Below are 17,338 nucleotides of genomic sequence, written 5' to 3'. Positions count from 1 at the left end.
TTTACAAAAAATATAAACTTTTGCTTTATCACTACTAAACAAATATTCTGTTTCAAGATTCAGTTTTGGCGGCATTTGTTCACCTGACCCATTATTCAATGAATTTGCAGTTTCAGAAGAGAAAGGTTTGTAACTCATATTAAAAGCTACAGGCATATGGAAAGTTAACTTTGCTTTTTCCTCATTGCCTTCTTGCCTCAAATAAGAAAGACAATGTGTAGCCACTCAGCATAGCACCTGCCCCTCTCCTGTGGCTGTACATTGAGAACTATCAAAACTCATCAGGATTATACACTGCTCTGGCCTTACCCTGTTATGTTTCCCTACCTAACTTGAGTAAGGTACCTTAAAGTTATGAAATTAAACTTTGTAAGGCTAGTGGTCTCATAGCTTTCAGGTTTTATTTAGCCTGGGAAATACAGCTCGCCAATCTGGATCCATGACTAAGAGATGCCATTATCTGCTACCACTTCACAGAAGAGAATTAGATGTGAAGATAGGACGAAAGCTTTGTGGGAAGTGGTTATCCAGAGATCTCTTATTTCCGAATGACGTATCAGTTAATATCTCTATATTGATATTACAATATTCCATCTAAAGATAACTTCTCAGATGATGAAAAGAAAAGCGGTGTTTTCCACTCTATTTCCATAACTAATTTGACCTTCTGCAATGAGATGCAGACACCTGATCCTAAACAGGCTATGCATATTTTAAAAACAAGCTATATATACAATACCACAGGCTTCCTGTTTTAGCTCTCTTTATTGGAGCCCAGATATACTTAAAGACTGTACTGAGCACACAGGGCTTGTCTCTTTCCCAAGTAAGCTAAATATATATATATAATTATATGGTAGCACTCATAAATGCACCCATTCATGTCATGAAACCAAGCTATTCTTCCAAATAGCTCCTCTTGAGATGATCCTTTCTCCCTTGCTTCAATGAGCACTTAAGTATCTAATACTGACATATTGGTAACGCCATTGATTTCTGAATGAACACTCACTGTGACATGTGGGATAGTTCATGTCTTAGAGCTCAGTTCAAATCCTCTTCAGACTTAAGCTAATATCAGTTATACCCCAGTCATGTTTTCATGCCTTTTTTTTTTTTTTTTTTTTTTTAATTATTGGTACCTATTGGCTGTACACCTTTATAGGAAAAAAGGAGCCGATTTCCTGCAGCTTGATTAAACAACACATGAGAGATGTCAGTAAATCCCACTGAAATACAGTAAAATGCCCTGAGACAGGCACCCGTGAGAGTTTAGCTAACTCTGCTCATTTCTATTTAGGAGGGAGATTTGAGCCCTGGTACTGGAGGTGCAGCAGGGGCAGGATGTATTCTTAACCCAAGCTGGGAAATAAAATGTCTCCTCTCTATAGCATTTACTATTCCTCTAGTCCAAGCTGAGGCTACACATTATATATATTCACATTGTATGAACAAATTTCTAAATAGTTGACCATTCAAGTCATGTATACTAATATACTTACTACATGATTAGCTATTACTAAGGCTGTTAGCACCAGGCATTAGTGAACAGATATTCAAAGAGTGCCTTGAAGACTATATACTTTACTTCAAGGTTAGGCTTGTAGTTAAAATTTTCAGTTTCCTATGGTGAGTGGTTTCACAGATGCTTTTGAATGGTGTGTTGAATATGTTTAAACAACAATTCAGGCTAATTAGTTCCTTTCTGTTCTCTCTCACATCTTCTAGCACATCTTTTCAGGTGGTATTATTTCCATGTGTACAAATGTAACTTCTGAAAGCAATGCTCAGACAGCCAATGACAAATCTATAATGCATTAACAGTTAAATATTTTCTATATAGCAAGTGAATTCAGTGATCCAAGAGGCGCAAACATCTGTAACAAGCTGTTATCCAGCCTTTCTGGGTGGTAATACCAGTGTGTGCATTTAAGAATGGCTTTGAAGTACTTTTATCATTTCTAGCAGAGTCCTTGCTTACCAGCGTGCAAGTTACATGACATATGCAAGATCACACAACCAAATATTAAAAAATAAATAAATAAATAAAAATAAAAATAAATAAATAAAAGGTGAGTGTGTGAGTACAAAGCCCTGAAGATTACTTTGGAATGCTCCTGGTAAGCAGAGCCAGCCACTGATTTTGTGGTATTCAACATTTTCACATTAAAACTATAGAAGATATCTAGTCCTAGATCTTTGAGAGAGAACAAATTTTTATGGCCAGGACAATGACAGCTTCCTATCCTTACCAGAAATCTATGAGTGCTTGAGCACAACTGTTGTTTTAGCTGTAGCCAACGCTGAGTGTGAATATAAAATTATAACGCTATCTTTGGCATAAATATCTTTTACCCTTCAGATCTCAGACCATACCCATGCTGTGCTAGTAATATGAAAGTCAACGAGTACCTGTACCTGCTACTAAGGTGAAGAAATGCTTGCCTAAGCAAGACCTAAGTATTTGTTTGCATAGGGAAGTCAGTGTGGCACAGTTACATGTGAAATACATCTCCATACCTGAATGCACAGTAACCCCCTTGATAATCAAGGATGTGGACTGGCTCAAGCCTTCAATAAACATTAAAGCCAAAATTAGGTTTTACTGCCCAGTTTATATATTAAATAAACTAATTCTTGTCTTGTGGGAACTACCAGAATAGAACTGGGGTAGGATTAAAAAAGATCTGTAAGCATCGCCCAAAGGTTGCAGAGGAGAAGCTATGCGGGAATCTTGAACTTGAAATGAGGGTTTTAGGAGGCTGGGCTGCAGCAGCTGAGACTGTGAGGCAGTGGTGGACCTGAAGCAGGGACAAAAGGATGATCAAGGAGTCAGTGGGCTGTGGGAAAGATGAAGGGGAAGTCAGTGGGGAAGGAAAGTGAGAAAGGTCTGTGGAGTTTTTGTTAACTACAGGAGACACCAGCATCTGTAAACTTGTACCCATCCTGCAGCATGGTCTGCTCAGAAGATGAGCAGATCACAGCTGTCCTCCTTCCTAGATGCTTTTCCTCTTCTAGCAGAAGAGCAGCTGGCAATGGATGAAAAGTGAAGGTGAAGAGCAGGCTCGGGGTTGAGAGCAGTGGAAAGGGAGAACAGAGCTGGGGTGAGAGGTGAGAGGGCAGTGACTGCCACTGCACAGACTGCTCTTTGAAGTGGCAAATTTTCCTTCCACCATGGCTGTTCTCTTAGCAGGAACAGCAGCAAGTCTGGCTCCGTGAGATCTGCATAACCACCTTGGCTGGTGTGCTGTGAGGAAACATCTGTCGCTTACTGGAGTTGAATGGCAGCTCCTGTAGATTGTCTTGTAGATAAATGGACTGAAACAACAAAAAAATTGATGATATTTAATTACCTTAGAAGAAAAAAAAGTCTGGATTGACCCCAAACACTGTAAGGAGTCTAGGGCATGGGCTTTCAAAAAATGCTACTCAAGGTTTCACAGAGGGGAAAATGCAAGTTCAGAAATACTGCGCAATAAACCACCACTTTTCTGAAGTGACTCATACTTCTGCTAGAAAAACATTTGGAGAAAGCATACGATGAAAAAGGCATCCAGACATTAGTCTGCCAGTCCTGTGGAGAAATGCCAGTCCTGGTACTTAGATATTTACCAGTGAAACGTGTGCCTAGGCAAGCCACGCACCGATGCATCAGTTTGCTGCTCTTGTGTTAGGGCAGAATGTATTCAAGTGTGCAGCAGCTGGAAGTCTCTCTCCAAAACGTGGGGATATGCTAAATCAGCATGTGGGGATATGTCCAAATTATTATTTATTTAACTAAGAAGTTTATGCAGGGAATAGGCTGGAGAGGATGTGTTGCCTTGTGGATAGCTTACTAACAGCAAACAAGCCAGAACCCTACTGCTAGGCTGAAGGGATTTCACGTAACCAAAAGACAAAACACCAAGATAATTCAAAATCAGAACACTGACAAGCAAACCAAGGTCTCAGTATCTGCCTGCAGATACTCTACAACAGAACTGTAGCTATGATTCATTTCAGCATCTGCCAGCTCCCACCCCAGTTCTCATGCAAAATACAAGACTTTGGTCTTGCTTACGGCTGAGTAGCTAAGCATGTCCTGATCTCGAGTCTCAGTTCTTGCAAACCTGAAGACTTAGTGCCATGCATAATGCATCAAATGGATAGACACACACTTGCTTTCATTACTCTCAAACAACAAATATTTGAAAACCCCATTTGAGCCCCTGACTTTGAGAGCTAAGAATTTAGTAAGACCACCAACATAATAAATTTCCTGATAAGAAAAAGTGACAACATTCATACTAAGGACTGTTATAAGGTTACCATGGACTGTAATTAAGAGAAAGATATTCTTCAGCTCAAAAATCCTTCTTTTCCTCTTTATAGTTATTTATGGCTCTGTTTAGCGGAAGGAATGACTCTATCCTTCTGATATGGGCTAGAAGAACTTAAAACTTTCTCTGGAGAAAGCTTGATTTAAACTCTGCTGGACACCGCTTATGGGATTGAGTTGCCAAAAGCAGTTAAAAACACAACAAAATCGATGTCAGATGTAAACAAACCAAACTATCTTTATGCTGCAGTAAAGGATGACAAAAGCATACTGATAAATTTTAAGCTTTCTAAAGTACTGCTTTGGTGCAACGCCTTACTAAAAACACCTCAGTAAAAAAATAAATAAAATCACTAAAAATAAACAAACAAACAAAAATAAACACTGAAAACCCCAGTGGTACAGCTCTTCTGGAAGGTGATGGAGGAATGTACGTCCAAGCACCCAGCCAGGTGCAGCTCTGTTCTGGGAGCCTGGGAGTGACTGTGCTTCCCTGTCCCTCCTAGCGGCAGTTCTTTCTGTTCTCTCCCTCCAATTCAGCAAAAATAAAATGCAAGGATCTTGCTTAATGGCCCTGAGCTGTCATTAAGAGGCTTTGTACAGATCTCAGACTTTGGAAAAATAACGAAACCACTTTATAAATCAATAAAAAAGCCTGGCAAGCATTGTTCTCAACAGCCATAATTTTAGCAAGATTTTAAAAACTGATTTTTGCTAAAGTTCTCCAGACAATTGTGTCAGTCATTTTCTTTCTTTGGCTCCCCTTCCTCCCATCTGCCTGTCATCTCTGCTTTCAGACCTCCTCTTGCTCAGGACACTTCGCTTTTTCTCATGGATTCAGCTATTGCTTACGTTGCCAAAATCTCATTTATTTTTCTTGTCCAATTTTTTTCTTACTTTAACCGTGTGCTCTCAAGCACATCAGTTTTGCAGTTAGAAATTATAAATCCCTCAAAAACCTTGTCCTTTCCCTTATTTTAATCATATTTGAAACCTGCTTACTGTTCTCTCACCCATACTTCCAAATACAGCACTTCCATTTTACTTCCTTTTCGTTCTTTGTATTTGTTTTATCTCATGCATTTATCCCAGGTTATCTTTCTAAGCTTCACCCTTTACTGAGCATACCTACTACTATACCCTTGTTCAAACAGTCTTACCTAATCTTGATTCCTACAACTCCCTCCCCATTGACTCCCACCTTCCTACTCCAGCCTCTTTCCTTCTTTAGTCAAGACTGAGGAACGTTTCTATTTGACTGATGAGAATTCATCCCTTATGTTCATTTGGTGACAACATATCTGCTGATTCAAACAGACAATCCTCCATCAGTTTGATTGTTTTTTTTCTACATACAAACCAGAGATTTTTAAAGTTACAGCTTTTTTTTTTTTTAATTATTATTTTTTTAAATGCCATTTTACAGTGGCTAGAAATAATTCACTGTTATCAGTAATTTACAAAGATGGAGAATTATATTATAATCATGGAACCTCCAGAAAAAAAAAATATATATATATATATATATTTATCTGAGCTTTAAAAAACATTTTAGCTATTCATTTCACCATATAATACCACCACTATCATCAGTCCTTACTAGAATTATTTTTTGGAAAATTTCATTTTTATCTACCTAGTGAAAATATCGAGGCAATTATTGGTATTCTTTTTTTTACAAATGATTGCTCTGCTACATCTGATTGCCACACACATCCCATCAAGGCTTAGTAATCTCTTAGACAGCTACAGCTGTGCTAGCAAATGCAACTAGTTTCTTAGCTCCCAAAGGCCCGGCTTTAAATTAGCTGGTGCTAAGTAGTGTCCCTCCTACCACGGTTAATGTGATGCACATTGCAAGGTTATTTTTTTTCTTCTGTCACTGTACTTATGCTCTTGTTATAGATGTCTTCGAGCTCACATACAATTTGCTAGCAAGTGGTCTTGTGTGATATATATGTATTAAATTCTACAATATTAATATGTGGAAACAGCTTGGCTTTCACATGTATTTATGCCTATAAATGATTCTGATTGTTTATTGCTTCCAATTTGCACAATTGCAGATGATCTAGAGCTTATTGTCCTAGGAAGCACCTTGGTGTGCTTGTGCTTTTTCTTCATGCTGCTCTTTCCCATTATTTTACAAGTAACCAGAAGCCAGACCCATCACCCTTTTGCCACTCCCTGCAAACTTGAAGTGTGAAAGTGGAGGTAGAAACAGTCCTGCTAAGCTCAGGTGGTCCCTGAACACCTGTCCTCAATGCGTAGCACAGAGGGAAGAAATGGTGGAAATGAGGGAAAACATATGAAGCGAGGTGTCAACGGTGTACCTAGCATGTAGGGAAGGCAATGACTGAAGGACTGATGAGCAATGTAAGTATTCTTGCCAGTGAGGGGGAGAAGAGATGGCAGTGTTTTTATGCCAGACTTTAGGAAAGAATTTAGTCCCCACCTTAGTGAAAAGAAGAAAACAGCTATTTCCCTATGTATTTAAAATGCAAATGACAAAAGAAAATGAACAGGTTTTACCTGGAGAATAATAAAAAAAAGAGTTCTAAGGTAATTGGTTATTATATTTAAATATTTTTATTTATTTATTTATTTTGTGGTTCACTGCTTTTCTTTTCTGAGTGCACTGAGACTGAACATTTTAAGTAGGCTAGCTTCAGCCAAGAAGTTAATTACCATACTGGCAAATATTTATACACTTGTGCCATGACTTTTCCAGGTTAGGTTTTGCATATCTTACCTTGTATTTCCCTGTACGCCTATTAGAAATGCACAGAACTCTGCACCATTCTCTCTTTTCCATTTTCTCCTTGTATTTGCCCAGGGAATGTAGATATGGCTGAACAGTTTGTTCGTTTGAACTGCAACACTTTTCACAGTAAGTTTGCATTATACTCCATATACCGTAGATCATACTGACTGAAGCATAAATGCAGAACCCATCACCGACTGCTAATTAAACCTGACATCTGTGCCCTTGATTACAAACGTACGAGAGGTGAACATTTGCTAAAAATTTTATTAAATGACATTAAAAAATAGGAGAATGGTAATTGTCTCAGTTGCTATCTGAGAATCAGCCCTTCCCATTCTTCTTTTTGAAGGCTGTCTGTCTGAAACAGATGCCACCGCAGATTTCCAAGGGGAGAGTGTGAACGAGAGAGGGAGCTTCTGCAGGTGGTTTTGCCTGAATTACTCATCTGGAAAAGACAGCTTAAGCAGCACGCACAATAAACATAGTGAAATGAGAAATACTGAAATGATGGGCAGAGCTCTATTATTTGTCTCATGAGTTAATAAGGCCAGGCATCATAATTCATCCTAAATACCACTGGCTGGAGGGACCTGTTTCACAATTACTCAGGAAGACATTGAGGTTTCTCAAGAGGTGTAAGTGTCAGGAGGTGGGGGATGACCCACGATTAAATTGCTTTTGTGTCTGGGATTCTGAACCCTTTGAAGACTGCTGTGGGCAAGACTGGCTCTGAGAAAGGAAAAGCACATCGCTGCCTATTGAAGCAGGGTCCTGGGAGCAACAAACTGCTGCTGCCACTGACACAGGGATCAGCTGCTGCTAGAAAAGACAGCAAACTTCCCAGACCCTTCACCTCAGCTCTGCTCACAACCTCTGCCTGATCTGAACAACCACATACCTGATGGCTTATGGCTTACTCATTTTAATCTTACACCAAACCCTGTTCTGCTTCCCAAGGAATATTTGCAGCCTCTCACTGAGCATTCCAGCACCTCTGGGTGCTCCCTGAATGCCCTCCAGCTTGAAGGACACTTTCTGCAAAGAAGGAAAAAAAATATGTCTTTATCAGCCCCTGCATCCAACACAGAGGAAATCTACTGAATGCAAGACAGTGTGTAGCCATATGTTGGGAAGACTAAGGAGAAATCTTAAACCTTTCTATTTTTTTATTTTATTTTATTTTATTTTTATTTTTTAATTTTTTCCCTTAGAAGGAAGAAACTTATGTGACACCAACTTATGAGAACATGGGAGCATGGAATAATCTCCATAAATAAGAGCTAGGTCATATCTGTAGCGTCTCAAGGACATAAGGACTACCTCGTAACTTTTACAATGCTTATACGCTGCAGAAGAATAATATGGGGGACAGGAACTGTGAAAATATATTAAACTCACTCCTTGAAAGAGGTGGTACAGCCATCAAACAGACTATAGAGCCAGTGTCCCATGAAAACTGAGCTGCAGGTTATGTCTGCTTTCAGCAGCAAGTGTTGTACGAACTAAAAGACATCTATTTCAATGTTATCTTCCAGAGCACAATGAATATAATTCTTCTGGGGAAACCTTGTACAAGATGTGAGCTCATTACATGTATGGTACAATGCTGTCATTTTATCTAGCTTGAGAAATTTAAGATAAAAATGAGAGGTTTTGGTCCAAGGAAAATAGGCCCCAAACTTGATTGCATCCATTCAGAGAGTAAAGGACCGCAGTACCTCTGACTGTCAGGCACGGTGTTCTCAGGAATATTTAGACACACCATTCCCATGAAAATGAAGGGCTCGGGTTGCTTGTAACCTGAGTAAATACTGCTGAAATGTTAGCCCTAGGAAATTGAAACTCTTTAAATGTGAGGCTTAGCCATGTATGTATGCACACGCATGTGGATACACACAAATTATCGGAAGTGGAAATCCTGTAATGCCAACGTGGAAGTTGTAGAATCAAAGCATGCTTTTCTTGTGTTTCCCCTCCATTAAAAACAGAATACTGGTCATTGGAATCCAGCTGACAAACCCTGCTGGGGTTATTAGCATGACCTCCCCACTATTGCTCATAAGAGATATTAAACCAAGGGAGAGCATGAGGAGGAAAAGAGAAGAGGATGGGTGGAAAGGGTGAGACAGACAAAGATGAAGTCTCGGGACTGGGAAAGTTGAGAAGGTGGCTACAGGAACTTCTGGCTACAGAAAGATGGGAACAACCGATTCATATTCTGTAAGATGATCTTATGGTCCCAGCTGGCCTTAACTCTGATGGAAGGGCTTTGTTTAAGAGCTATGAAAAACTTCAGTTTTCATAAGCTATGAGTGTCATCTCGGAAGAGAGAGAATTTGTCTGACGTGAATCATGTGGTCTTTGTTCTTTGTATTCCTTATAGAATTTAGAGAATAATATGAGAGCCCTCCTGTGGCCAGCTGAACACCTGTAAATTCTCTTGGTTGCAAAGACAAGACAGTCTGCTGGGTAATGTGTCTGGTTTCTTGTTCAATGGGATTAAGTTGTTGTTATCATATTTCTGTAGTATCAGAGGTGTGCCTAGCACTCTGAGGAGTAAAATACAAGATAACTGGCCAAAAAAACACCTAGCACCTAAGTGCACACACACAATAAGGCAAAACATGGGTAAAAAAAAAACGCTTGCACAGAACACAGCACCATATCACCCATCATATGTGTAAATTGGCACAACTCCATCAACACTGACAAAAGAAGAGTGGGTTGAAGAGGCAGTCAGATGGAGTGGACAAAAGACAGTGGACCTGAAGAAAGGTCCTATTTCATATTTCATAGTCTATTTAATAGAATCACAGAATGGTTTCGGTTGGAAGGGACCTTAAAGATCACCCAGTTCCAACCCCCTGCCATGGGCAGGGACACCTCCCACCAGACCAGGTTGCCCAAAGCCCCATCCAGCCTGGCCTTGAACACCTCCAGGGATGGGGCATCCACAGCTTCTCTGGGCAGCCTGTGCCAGGGCCTCACCACCCTGTGAGGTCTGCTGTGAGGTCTCCCAGAGCCTTCTCTCTTCCAGGCTGAACAACCCCAGCGCCCTCAGCCTGTCTTCATAGGAGAGGTGCTCCAGCCCCCTGACCATCCTTGTGGCTTCCTCTGGACTCACTCTAACAGTTCCATGTCCTTGTGCTGTGGCCCCAGAGCTGGATGCAGCACTCCATGTGGGGTCTCACAAGAGCAGAGCAGAGGGGCTCTCACCCTGTTGGCCACCCTGCTTTTGATGCAGCCCAGGTTACAGTTGGCTTTCTGGCCTGCAAGCACACATTGCCAGCTCATGTGGAGCTTCTCATTCACCAACACCTCCAGATCCTTCTCTTCAGGGAAGCTCTCAATCCATTCTCAACTCAGCCTGTATTTGAGCTGGGGATTGCCCTGGCCCAGGTGCAGGACCTTGTACTTGGCCTTGTTAAGCCTCATGAGGTTCTCACAGGCCCACCTCTCAGACCTGTCAAGGTCCTCTGGATGCCATCCCTTCCCTCCTGTATATCAACTGCTCCACACAGCTTGGTGTCATTGGCAAACTTTCTGAGAGTGCACTCGATCTCACTGTCCATGTTACTGACAAAGATGCTAAGTGCCAGTCCCAATACCATCCCCTGAGGAACACCACTCATTACTGACCTCCACTTAGACATTGAGCCATTGACCACACCTCTTTGAGTGTGACCACCCAGCCAATTCCTTTCCCACCATGTGGCCCATCCATCAAGTCCATGTATCTCCAATTTATAGACAAAGATATCACAGGGGAGAGTGTCAAATGCTTTGCACAAGTCCAGGTAGATGTCAGTGCTCTTCCCCTATCCACCAGTGCTGCAACCCCATTGCAGAAGGCCACCAGATCTGTTAGGCATGGTCTGCCCTTAATGAAGCCGTGTTGGCCATCACCAGTCACCTCCTTATTTTCTGCATGCCTTAGCAGAGATTCCAGGGGGATCTTAGCATGAAGAATCAGTGCATGTCTCTTATGCAATGAAAGGCATTACATTACTCAGCTCTTTCAATGGGTGTAGGTAGCTAAATAACTTGGAATAATATGATCTAAGATCATTTACACAATATTTCTGCTGATTTTCATTAGAATGAGTAAAAATGCAGGAAGAGAAAGCAGTTTTTAATTCTTTCAGTACAACATTAGTCAATGTTGCCTGCACTAGTGTCACCAGGTTTTCATGACTTGCAAGTCAAAGCAAAACGACATTTGAAGTACATGTATTTGCAGTTGTTCCAGAAGTAGTTCAACATTATCAATAAAATAAAATAAAATAAAATAAAATAAAATAAAATAAAATAAAATAAAAATAGTCTCACTGAAATTCTTCAGTTTCATGATTATTCTAGAATTTAAATTCTTGCATTTATCTGTCTTCCTATCCTTTTCAGACATATACAACATGTGACAAACTAGCTCAGTACAGGAAGTTTAGTGTGAGAATTAAAGTCTCTGCGAATTCACATCAGCCTGAGCGGGTGCTCTGTGGTAGTACAGCCAGTTGATCAGTAGATGGTGGTGGTGCACTGTCACCTGGTGCGGTTGGCTAAGGACTGCACCTAGCTATTGACTCATTTTTACTTTAAAGACCAGTAACAGTCTTGGAAACGATTGGGTTTTCGAAATATCTGATCATGAAGAAGTGAGAAATGCTATGTACCTGCCTCCTTTGAATTGCAGAAAAGCTGTGGAAAGGGGATATCCTTCACCTATTTTATAGTAGCTCTTTCATGTATGGGATGCTGTCGTGCCTCTATCTCAGAAGCTTGATCTGCTTTCACTGCTGCCAAAATTTTGGCACTACCTCCTAGGGTTATATACGGCATTATTCATCTGAAGCCTGTACTTTCGTCATGATGGACTGTATCAATCTGGGGGCCTCTAATGAGAATGGAAGAAATGGGGTTTTAAGACTAGGACCATGAGTGAGTAGATTAGAGCTGCCTTTCTGAGCAGTACAGACACTGGAGCTTTATAGCAGGACCTCTGATGGGAGCGATATGCTGAAAGCAATACTTAAAATACTGTAGAGTGGGGGCCAAATAGCAAGGGAGATCAAATTTCCAGTTACTAAACATGCTTGCCACCCACTGGCCAGACTGCAGATTTGCCTGTTGTTGCAATGGGAATCTGCAGCTTGTAATTTAGTTACGGGTATTTACATATGAAGGATAACTACGATGTAGAAAGCATAGTTTAACAGTGTATTTGAATCTTTCTAGGCTTTTGAGTGTTTAAAATTTTACATGTAATGATTCCAGAACTGGGCAGTGACAGGGCCATACTAATGCCTTCAACTGTGGGGTTCACATACGCCATCAAAAGCAATACTTTCTCAGTTACTTAGGTCACACCGACAAGGAGAGAGACAGAGGCAGAGGCTGACTACATGACAGGCTGTGCATGTGAATGATCAAAGCTAAAATAGTAATTTAATTTTGACTAGGTATAAAGCCTATTATGGAGGTAAAAATAGGTGTGAGTCAAAGTTGAACTAGTAGCTAAGAACAGGATGAGGGAACTGATGCAAACTGTTCCCATTCGTCAAGCATCTGGTGTCAGAAGATGAATCTGGTGTTAGAAAAGATAACTGAAGGGGGAAAACATGGCTGAAAGCATCTTCTCATGGTCTTTGCTCCTATTCAGAAGGTTTTGGTTTAGGTGCTATCTTCACTCAGAATGGCATTATGAAGGTGGGTAAGTCTTTTCCTTATCTGAAAAGCACAAGTAAAAGTTGGGCACTGGAACAGAAAAAAAATGTGCCCCCAGTCTACCAGACCAGAAACAAGAAATGACCTTTTAGAATTTTCCCACTGAGTCGGATTGTTGTTTTTTCCCCTTTATTCCCTCTCTACTTCGCTATAATTTTCCTATCACCTAGAAAATGCAGGAAATGCTTGTTTAAAGATGTAATATAAAGAGCAATTCCCACACTGCCCCTTTTGGATTTGAAAGCTGTTAAGAATTTATTGCTCAGTAAGTTAAATTTGATAATGTGACATTTCTGAGGACAATGGCTATCTAAATGCATCTTTATGCTGCCTCTGGGGTGCCACTGCAAACAAAAAACAGTCCCCCTGGGCAATGATGTCACCTTTATATGACTGAATACAAAGAATTGAGAACCACAAAAATAACCTTTTATGAACAGCTTCTCCTTTATTATGTCCTGCAAAAATATGTATAGCTTCAAAAGGAAACAAAGCCGGGGAGGAGTGAGAAATTTAGATAATTTTTCATGGTACCTTCAAATATTAAAGAAGGAATACAATAAAATACAAAAGCATTTCAGAAACTCATCTCTGCCCAGAAGTAAATCACTTTGCACTATGAAGACATCGGTGCAGAAACATTACCCATGTCAGAAAAAAAATCCAGTCTTAAGACAAATTAATATCTTAGAGAAAAGTCATAGTGTAGCTTGTACTGTAAAGCTTAGTCATTAGAGAAGTTATTTAATAGAGCTGTTTCATCATGCAGTATAATTAAAATGATAAGTTAACCACTGTCATGACAGTTCTTCCGTGATTAATATATGTTTTTCTTATAGGCTGCTGGTTTTTGATCATAGTGTCATGAACTCTTACGAAATTGGGCCTAGAAGTTCCATATAGAGGCACAGGGTTTTTCATGGAAAATGAATTTCTAACCCTACAGAGACTTAAAAAAATTTACTGTTCTAAATTTAAATATGTCTGGTAACTGGATGGAGCAAATACTCCTGTATGGAATGTGAGGGTCATGTATACTGTAGAAAGGATATATTTGATGTACTCTGAGCATTACTTATCACACCTACTATCCACTTAACATTTTCTGTGACAGGTGCACCACAAAGGATTCAGGGACCAGGCACTACCTTAAAACAAACAAACAAAACCAAATTAAAACATTGTCAATATTGCAACAATAAATAAATAAATAAATAAATAAATCAAGCTCTGTCTTTTCCTTATCATGTTGTAAGTATGGTAGTACTCTCTGTTCCTGTAGATGATACCTATCTGCAAAGAAAGGCAGGCAATAAAAGATGAAAATTGGACTTTGACTTGAATTTAGTAATTTATTTCATGTGGACTATTCCCTAAGGTAAGTTCCATCCTTTCCAAGACACACTATGGGAACTTCACTGTTGCCTGAAGAGCTAATGAATTTTTCATGACGACACTTCAAAATGGCCATTCAGCTGAGTCTCTCTTTCTGCTGCTGTTTATGGATTTACAGAGGCATTGAACACAGTATGGGGAAGGACTCTGTGAGGTCACTCCTGCTGCTCTTCTACCTGCGGCGTGCTCAATTCTACCCACTCTGACCCTGCCATCCATCCTCCATCATCCCCGGCGACTGGGACTTTTTGTGCCAAATCACTCCCAGGCAATCTGATTTCAGTGCTTCACTGCCTGGCCTGTTCAGAAACACTTTTTAACATCTACTCTACATCTCCCTCAGTGACATGTAAGGCTCTTATTTTTTGTTGTATCCAACGTGAACATGGCAAGCAGGTTACTCCCTTCCTCTTTGCGGCAGCAAATATTTATGTTTGAAGGTTATTGCCATCCCCCTCCACAGTCTTCTCTTCTTTCAGCAGAACAACCTAATTCCTGTCAATCTTTCAAGACAGCTAATCATTCTTACTGCTTGCCTTTGGACCCTTTCCAGATCATCCACATTTTTCTCAAAGCAACTGGGGTTGCCAGACATCCCTTATAATGTGGGACTTCCCATATTTAAGCCTCAAATCTCGCATGCCTTATTAAAAACATGTGATATTGCCTGCTCTGGTGTTTCCTCTATAGTTTAATAGGGGACACAGGTAGTGAGGTTGAAACATAGAAAACCCTGCAGCTGCTTTCCTGCCCTGTTCTCCAGAGCCTCCTTTGGGAGCATGGAGGTACAGCGTGGTTGGTGGCTGTGACAGAAGTGATAACCAGAGCATCCCTAAAGGAACTGGGGAGGTCCGAAGGGGAATGCTCACACTTGGTGCACCAGAAAGGTGAATCAGTGTTTTAAAATTCAGAACATGGCAACTCACGTATACTGCCTGCCAACAGATGTAGTTAATCCTCATGCCAGGGACTCACCTGTGTGAGAAAAGAAGAAATATTCCTATGTTTTGTAGGCAATACTTTGGTTATACAGCTAAGGAGATAGCACAGTAGGTCAGCAACTTATGATTCTCTATCATCTCTCCTTCACAAAATGCTAACTATCGAGTCATGCTCCATCCTGCATTCGTATGGTCACTTATACCTGACTAGCTAAGTACCTTGTCTTTCCTGAAGTTGATCTTTTCCTTATCAGAATGCTTCTTCAACCTGTCAAGTCCATTCTGACTTCTCACCCTGTCCTCCAGTACTCTCACCATTTTTCCCAGCCTGGTGTCATCTGTAAATTTAGTAAGCCTACTCACTTCTTAAGCATGCAAATTATTAAAAAACTACTAGAACCAGACCTCAGACAGACCTTTGAACTATACGTGATGTATCTTCAATTTCCACAGAGAACCATCTGCTCTGTTATTTGGAGCAAATCAGGAGGAGAACAGACTCCCTTCCACAATTTCCACGGATACTACAGACACAGAGGTCTGTGTTTGCTTCTTCCACTGCCAGATGTATGGATTTGCTGTGCTGCTCATAGCATCAGCTCTCATCTCTGGAAAGAAAGACTGTAAGGCAGCCTGCTTATCCTCAGCCCTCTCCTCCACAGCAGAAGCGCTGTTTCATAGACACAAGTGCAGATCCAGCTGGAGCAGAAGGTCAGATTAACCCAATGGAGGATCCGTCTGAGAGCTGAGAACACCCTAGCATTAAGGGCAAAATATCCACTCTCCACAAAATACCTGCTGCAACAAATAGCAGTCATTTATCTGTGGGTTCCCATGCAGTTTGGAAATACAAGAGAGAAATTACAATAGCCTTTTGCAGCCTGTAAGATTTGTGGCAGTCAACCACAGCAATGTCCATAACATCTGAAAATGTAACCATGTCTTTTCCTCCTGTTGGCAGACCCCAACTGCACGAGAAGTATTTCCTTCAACATCACCAAAAGGCCTTGGATATCCAATTTTATGGCCACTTTATGAGTCATCAGTGCCTTATTTTCATAATTTTCTATGAATGTGTGTGGATCTTTCTATCCTGGATCCTATCAGAGCAGTGGGACTTGGCATTTGGGAGAGATTTGAGACCAACTCCTTTGATTCCTTTTCCAGTACTCAGACTGATGACATCTCAGTGTAAAAGGAGGCTCTGCAGCTGGTGTCTGTCCTTTGTCAAGGAGACCTCGCAGGTAGTGGCATACTTGGCCACGCCATGGGGTGAAAAAGATGCTTGTCACCCTCATCAAGTCTGGATGTCTTTGTAGGACCACTAATAGACTTCTTGGTAATCCAGTTGCAATATAAATCTTTGGATGACCAAAGCGGATAGAAGGGAAGGGAGAAAAGCAACACAAAGCTGTAAGGTTACTTCTGTTCACTTAATGCTATTCCTAACTAAATTTCTAACTTTTAAACAAATTGCCATTATTTGCCAGAACATTAAAAAAACAAACAACAACAACAAAAAAAAAACCTACAAACACAATAAAACAGCCTCTTGAAAATGGAGGAGGCAGTTTATACCAGCCAACAGCGAGAGCAGAGGTGGCTGGAAAGATCTGACATGTACAGCCTGTGCTGATAGACCATGGGCTTGCAGGATTTATCTGTGGCCAGGGACTACTTACAGGACTGTTCTGTGCTTGTGTGGCCAGACACGTGAACGTCACGGGGTAGTTTTTCCTTGCAATGATGCAAGGAGGTAATATTTCCCACATTTTTCTCTTGGTGTCAGAGGGAAGTTATCCTGAAGAGCAGGAAGGCTGAGGATTGGGACCTCTAGTTGCTCGAAGGTGACATTAAAAGATTCTTTAACTCCAGCCACTTTGTATTACTAAGCTTCTTGAAGATTTATGACTTCTACAACAATCATTTTCCCCTGTGAAATTTTCCTTCTGCTTAAGTATTTACAGGAAGAAGTTTTCCTTTTTTCCTCCTCAAGTCAGCAGAGCTCATCCTGTGAGGATTTCTGAATGAAAGGGGGAGATTACTGGTTTAGGAACATACCTTAACTCAGTTTAGAAGCATTTACTGGACTTCCTGGCATGCCTCCTGTCCAGCTGGCTAGGCAGCCCCTGCCCTGCCTGTCTCCATGCGTGGCCATTCAGCTTTATTTTGTGGGAAGGAATTGGGGAAAAAAAA

Source organism: Netta rufina, assembly GCF_964035555.1.
Source record: "Netta rufina genome assembly, chromosome: 2".
Lineage (NCBI taxonomy): Eukaryota > Metazoa > Chordata > Aves > Anseriformes > Anatidae > Netta > Netta rufina.
The sequence above is the reverse complement of the archived record's forward strand: the minus strand, read 5'-3'. Positions refer to the sequence as shown.